This window comes from Mustelus asterias, chromosome 5 (assembly GCF_964213995.1).
Source record: "Mustelus asterias chromosome 5, sMusAst1.hap1.1, whole genome shotgun sequence".
Classification (NCBI taxonomy): Eukaryota; Metazoa; Chordata; class Chondrichthyes; order Carcharhiniformes; family Triakidae; genus Mustelus; species Mustelus asterias.
The window spans coordinates 95,170,091-95,176,090 of NC_135805.1; the positions used below are offsets into that span (position 1 = coordinate 95,170,091).

Genomic DNA, 6,000 nt, shown 5'->3' on the forward strand with positions numbered 1-6,000 from the left:
ATGCCTTTGGAATCATGGGATTACTCACTGTTTTTAATAACATTTTGTACATAATCACTAGTTTGTTTCAAATATTTATGCATGAAAATTACCCAATCTATACTAACAACTGTTATTCATAAGAAATTGACAATGCCCTTTATATTAAAGAATCGCTCTTACATTTTGATAATATAATATGGAATTGAATGTAATGTATGTTAAAACAATGTATCATGTTTCAGATAACGTTACATGTAGACAATGGTGCATAACTTTATATAAACCGCTGAAAATATGATACAATAGACATGAACACAAATGCCAGAAATCCTCACAATCTCCCTCTCTCCACACATCGCTACATCTTTCTCTCTCACCACATCCCTCCCCTCTCTCGCCCCACATCACTTCACCCATCTCTCTCCCCTGATATTCCTCGACCCTGTCTCTCTTCCCCCATCCTTCCTGTCCCAGTCTCTCTCTCCCACCCCCAGCACTAAGACAAGAGATACTGGCATTGGAGGCAGCCCGGAGAAAGTTCAAAAGATCGATCGAGGGTATGGAAGGATTTTCTTCTGCAAAGAGATGGAGTAGATGGGGCCTGGACTCATTGCAGTTCATAAGAATGAGAGGTGACACTTCAGACATATGGGATTCTTAGGTGGCATGACAGAGCAGATGTTGAGAGGTTGTTCCTCTTATAGAAGAGTCCAGGATCGGAAAGCATACTCTCAGAGTAAGAGGTCACCCATTAAAGACAGAGATGAGGAAGAATTTCTTCCCTAAGAGTGTAGTGAATCTGTGGAATTCTTTTTAACAGAGGGTAGTAGAGGCTGGGTCATTAATCATGTTTAAAGTGAAGATAAACAGATTTTTAATCAGTAACGGAATCAAGGGTTATGAGGATAAGACGGGAAGTGGAGTTGAAGGTTATCATTTCAGACCACTCAATCTCATTGAATGGCTCAGCAGACCCGAGGGGCCGAATGGCCCACTTCTGCTCCTACATCTTCCCCTTTCCCGAACATCCCTCACACTTCACCCCCCTCCCCATCCACTTTTTTTCCCCCCCATCTTACTCTCTCCAATTTCACCCATTCTCTTCCCCACTGTCCTCCCCCCATCCCACCCCCAAATGCCCTCCCCGCATTGATCCCCACCTTCCACCACTCTGCTCCCCTCCTCCTCCTCCAATCCCTTCCCCCTGTCCCCTCCTCCAATCCCTTCCCCCTGTCCCCTCCTCCACATCCCCTTCTCTCCCCCCCATTGCCCCATCTCTCCCTTCTCCCCCACATCTGTCCCCATCTCTCCCTCCCCACGCTGCCCTCATCTCTCTCTCCTCCCCCCCTCCCCCGCCACGCCACACTGCCCCCCAACGTCACCCTTCCCCCATCTCTCCCTCTCCCACTACCACCAATCTCTCTCTTCTCCATCTCTCTCCCCCATTCATCTCTCTCCTCCCATGCCACCATGTCCCCCTCCCCATCTCCCCCTCCCTATTCCCTCTCCCCATCTCCCCCTCCCTATTCCCTCCCCATCTCCCCCATCTCCTCCTCCCCATTCCCCCTCCCCCCCATTGCCTCTCCCTCCCCCTCCCCCCATCCTCCCCATTCCCCCTCCCTCCCCCCCATCCCCATTCCCCCCCACTCTCCCCATTCCCCCCACTCTCCCCATTCCCCCCCACTCTCCCCATTCCCCCTTCCCCCCCCACCATCCCCACCCATCCCCCTCTCCCCCCCTCCCCCTCACCCCATTCCCCCTCTCCCTCCCCCCATTCCCCATCGCCCCTCTCCCTCATTCCCGCTCCCCCCATTCCCCATCCCCCCTCTCCCTCCCCCCCAGCCCACTCTTCCCCCCTCTCCTTCCCCCCATTCGCCCTCCCCCCCCATTCCCCCTCTCCTCCCCCCATTCAACCTCTCCTCCCCCCCATTCAACCTCCTCCCTCCCCCCCCATTCCCCCTCTCCTCCCCCCCATTCCCCCCTCTCCTCCCCCCCCATTCCCCCTCTCCTCCCCCCCATTCCCCCTCTCCTCCCCCCCATTCCCCCTCTCCTCCCCCCCATTCCCCCTCTCCTCCCCCCCCATTCCCCCTCTCCTCCCCCCCCATTCCCCCTCTCCTCCCCCCCATTCCCCCTCTCCCCCCCATTCCCCCTCTCCTCCCCCCCCAATTCCCCCTCTCCTCCCCCCCCATTCCCCCTCTCCTCCCCCCCATTCCCCCTCTCCCCCCCCCATTCCCCCTCTCCTCCCCCCATTCCCCCTCTCCCCCCCCATTCCCCCTCTCCTCCCCCCCACTCTCCCCATTCCCCCTTCCCCCCCACCATCCCCACCCATCCCCCCTCCCCCCCCTCCCCCTCACCCCATTCCCCCCTCTCCCTCCCCCCATTCCCCATCGCCCCCTCTCCCTCATTCCCGCTCCCCCATTCCCATCCCCCCTCTCCCTACCCCCATTCCCACTCTTCCCCCTCTCCTTCCCCCATTCGCCCTCCCCCCCATTCCCCCTCTCCTCCCCCCCATTCAACCTCTCCTCCCCCCCATTCAACCTCTCCTCCCCCCCATTCCCCCTCAACTCCCCCCATTCCCCCTCTCCTCCCCCCCATTCCCCGCTCCTCCCCCCCCATTCCCCCTCTCCTCCCCCCCATTCCCCCTCTCCTCCCCCCCCATTCCCCCTCTCCTCCCCCCCCATTCCCCCTCTCCTCCCCCCCCATTCCCCTCTCCTCCCCCCCCATTCCCCCTCTCCTCCCCCCCCATTCCCCCTCTCCTCCCCCCCCATTCCCCCTCTCCTCCCCCCCCATTCCCCCTCTCCTCCCCCCCCCATTCCCCCTCTCCTCCCCCCCATTCCCCCTCTCCTCCCCCCCCCATTGCCCCTCTCCTCCCCCCCCCCCATTCCCCCTCTCCTCCCCCCCCCATTCCCCCTCTCCTCCCCCCCCATTCCCCCTCTCCTCCCCCCCCCATTCCCCCTCTCCTCCCCCCCCCATTCCCCCTCTCCTCCCCCCCCCATTCCCCCTCTCCTCCCCCCCCCATTCCCCTCTCCTCCCCCCCCATTCCCCCTCTCCTCCCTCCCCCAATTTCCCCTCTCCTCCCCCCCCATTCCCCCTCTCCTCCCCCCCCATTCCCCCTCTCCTCCCCCCCATTCCCCCTCTCCTCCCCCCCCATTCCCCCTCTCCTCCCCCCTCCCATTCCCCCTCTCCTCCCCCCTCCCATTCCCCCTCTCCTCCCCCCTCCCATTCCCCCTCTCCTCCCCCCCCCATTCCCCCTCTCCTCCCCCCCCCATTCCCCCTCTCCTCCCCCCCCATTCCCCCTCTCCTCCCCCCCCCATTCCCCCTCTCCTCCGCCCCCATTCCCCCTCTCCTCCCCCCAATTCCCCCTCTCCTCCCCCCCAATTCCCCCCTCTCCTCCCCCCCAATTCCCCCTCTCCTCCCCCCCAATTCCCCCTCTCCTCCCCCCCAATTCCCCCTCTCCTCCCCCCCAATTCCCCCTCTCCTCCCCCCCAATTCCCCCTCTCCTCCTCCCCCCATTCCCCCTCTCCTCCTCCCCCCATTCCCCCTCTCCTCCTCCCCCCATTCCCCCTCTCCTCCTCCCCCCATTCCCCCTCTCCTCCTCCCCCCATTCCCCCTCTCCTCCCCCCCCATTCCCCCTCTCCTCCCCCCCCATTCCCCCTCTCCTCCCCCCCGCATTCCCCCTCTCCTCCCCCCCGCATTCCCCCTCTCCTCCCCCCCGCATTCCCCCTCTCCTCCCCCCCCATTCCCCCTCTCCTCCCCCCCCATTCCCCCTCTCCTCCCCCCCCCCATTCCCCCTCTCCTCCCCCCCCGCATTCCCCCTCTCCTCCCCCCCCGCACTCCCCCTCTCCTCCCCCCCGCACTCCCCCTCTCCTCCCCCCCGCACTCCCCCTCTCCTCCCCCCCCCCATTCCCCTCTCCTCCCCCCCCCCATTCCCCCTCTCCTCTCCCCCCCCATTCCCCCTCTCCTCCCCCCCCCATTCCCCCTCTCCTCCCCCCCCCATTCCCCCTCTCCTCCCCCCCCCATTCCCCCTCTCCTCCCCCCCCCATTCCCCCTCTCCTCCCCCCTTCCCCCTCTCCTCCCCCCCTTCCCCCTCTCCTCCCCCCCCCATTCCCCCTCTCCTCCCCCCTTCCCCCTCTCCTCCCCCCCTTCCCCCTCTCCTCCCCCCCCCCATTCCCCCTCTCCTCCCCCCTTCCCCCTCTCCTCCCCCCCTTCCCCCTCTCCTCCCCCCCTTCCCCCTCTCCTCCCCCCTCTCCTCCCCCCTTCCCCCTCTCCGCCCCCCCTTCCCCCTCTCCGCCCCCCCTTCCCCCTCTCCGCCCCCCCATTCCCCCCTCCCCCCCTCCCCCTCCCCGACCCCCCCCTCTCCGCCCCTCCCCGCCCCCCCTCTCCGCCCCTCCCCGCCCCCCCTCTCCGCCCCCCCTCTCCCGCCCCTCCCCGCCCCCCCCCCTCCGCCCCTCCCCGCCCCCCACTCTCCGCCCCTCCCCGCCCCCCCTCCCCGCCCCCCCTCCCCGCCCCTCCCCGCCCCCCCCTCTCCGCCCCTCCCCGCCCCCCCCTCTCCGCCCCCCCTCTCCGCCCCTCCCCGCCCCCCCCCTCTCCGCCCCCCCCTCTCCGCCCCTCCCCGCCCCCCCCCTCTCCGCCCCTCCCCGCCCCTCCCCGCCCCCCCCCTCTCCGCCCCTCCCCGCCCCCCCCCTCTCCGCCCCCCCCCTCTCCGCCCCTCCCCGCCCCCCCCTCTCCGCCCCTCCCCGCCCCCCCCCTCTCCGCCCCTCCCCGCCCCCCCTCTCCGCCCCTCCCCGCCCCCCCTCCCCCCTCTCCCCCCTCCCTCCCCCTCCCTCCGCCCCCCTCCCTCCGCCCCCCCTTCCCCCTCCCCGCCCCCCCTCTCCGCCCCCCCTCTCCGCCCCTCCCCGCCCCTCCCCGCCCCCCCTCTCCGCCCCTCCCCGCCCCCCCCCCTCCGCCCCTCCCCGCCCCCCACTCTCCGCCCCTCCCCGCCCCCCCTCCCCGCCCCCCCTCCCCGCCCCTCCCCGCCCCCCCGCCCCTCCCCGCCCCCCCCCTCTCCGCCCCTCCCCGCCCCCCCCTCTCCGCCCCTCCCCGCCCCCCCCTCTCCGCCCCTCCCCGCCCCCCCCTCTCCGCCCCTCCCCGCCCCCCCTCTCCGCCCCTCCCCGCCCCCCCCTCTCCGCCCCTCCCCGCCCCCCCCCTCTCCGCCCCCCCTCTCCGCCCCTCCCCGCCCCCCCCTCTCCGCCCCCCCCTCTCCGCCCCTCCCCGCCCCCCCCCTCTCCGCCCCTCCCCGCCCCTCCCCGCCCCCCCCTCTCCGCCCCTCCCCGCCCCCCCCCTCTCCGCCCCCCCCCCCGCCCCTCCCCGCCCCCCCCTCTCCGCCCCTCCCCGCCCCCCCCTCTCCGCCCCCCCCGCCCCCCCCCCCCCCTCCCCGCCCCTCCCCGCCCCCTCCGCCCCCCCTCCTCCCCCCTCCCTCCGCCTCCCCCCGCCCCCTCCCTCCCCCCCTTCCCCCTCCCCTCTCCCTCCCCCTCCTCTCCCTTCCCCCTCCCCTCTCCCCCCATTCCCCTCTCCTCTCCCCCCATTCCCCCTCCCCCCATTCCCCCCCCCCCCATTCCCCCTCCCCTCTCCCCCCTTCCCCCTCCCCTCTCCCCCCATTCCCCCTCCCCTCTCCCCCCATTCCCCCTCCCCTCTCCCCCCATTCCCCCTCCCCTCTCCCCCCATTCCCCTCCCCTCTCCCCCCATTCCCCCTCCCCTCTCCCCCCATTCCCCTCCCCTCTCCCCCCATTCCCCCTCCCCTCTCCCCCCATTCCCCCTCCCCTCTCCCCCCATTCCCCCTCCCCTCTCCCCCCATTCCCCCTCCCCTCTCCCCCCATTCCCCCTCCCCTCTCCCCCCATCCCCTCTCCCCCCATCCCCTCTCCCCCCCATTCCCCCTCCCCTCTCCCCCATTCCCCCTCCCCTCTCCCCCCACCCCTCCCCCCATTCCCCCTCCCCCTCTCCCCCCATTCCCCTCTCCCCCCATTCCCCCTCCCCTCTCC

The 6,000-nt window shown here is 69.1% G+C and overlaps 1 protein-coding gene across 2 annotated transcripts in view; it reads right to left on the reverse strand.

Moving 5' to 3' along the window:
• The window catches only part of ldah (lipid droplet associated hydrolase), a 265,023-nt gene that overhangs the window by 258,668 nt on the left and 355 nt on the right, over positions 1–6,000 (reverse strand). The window lies entirely within an intron of this gene.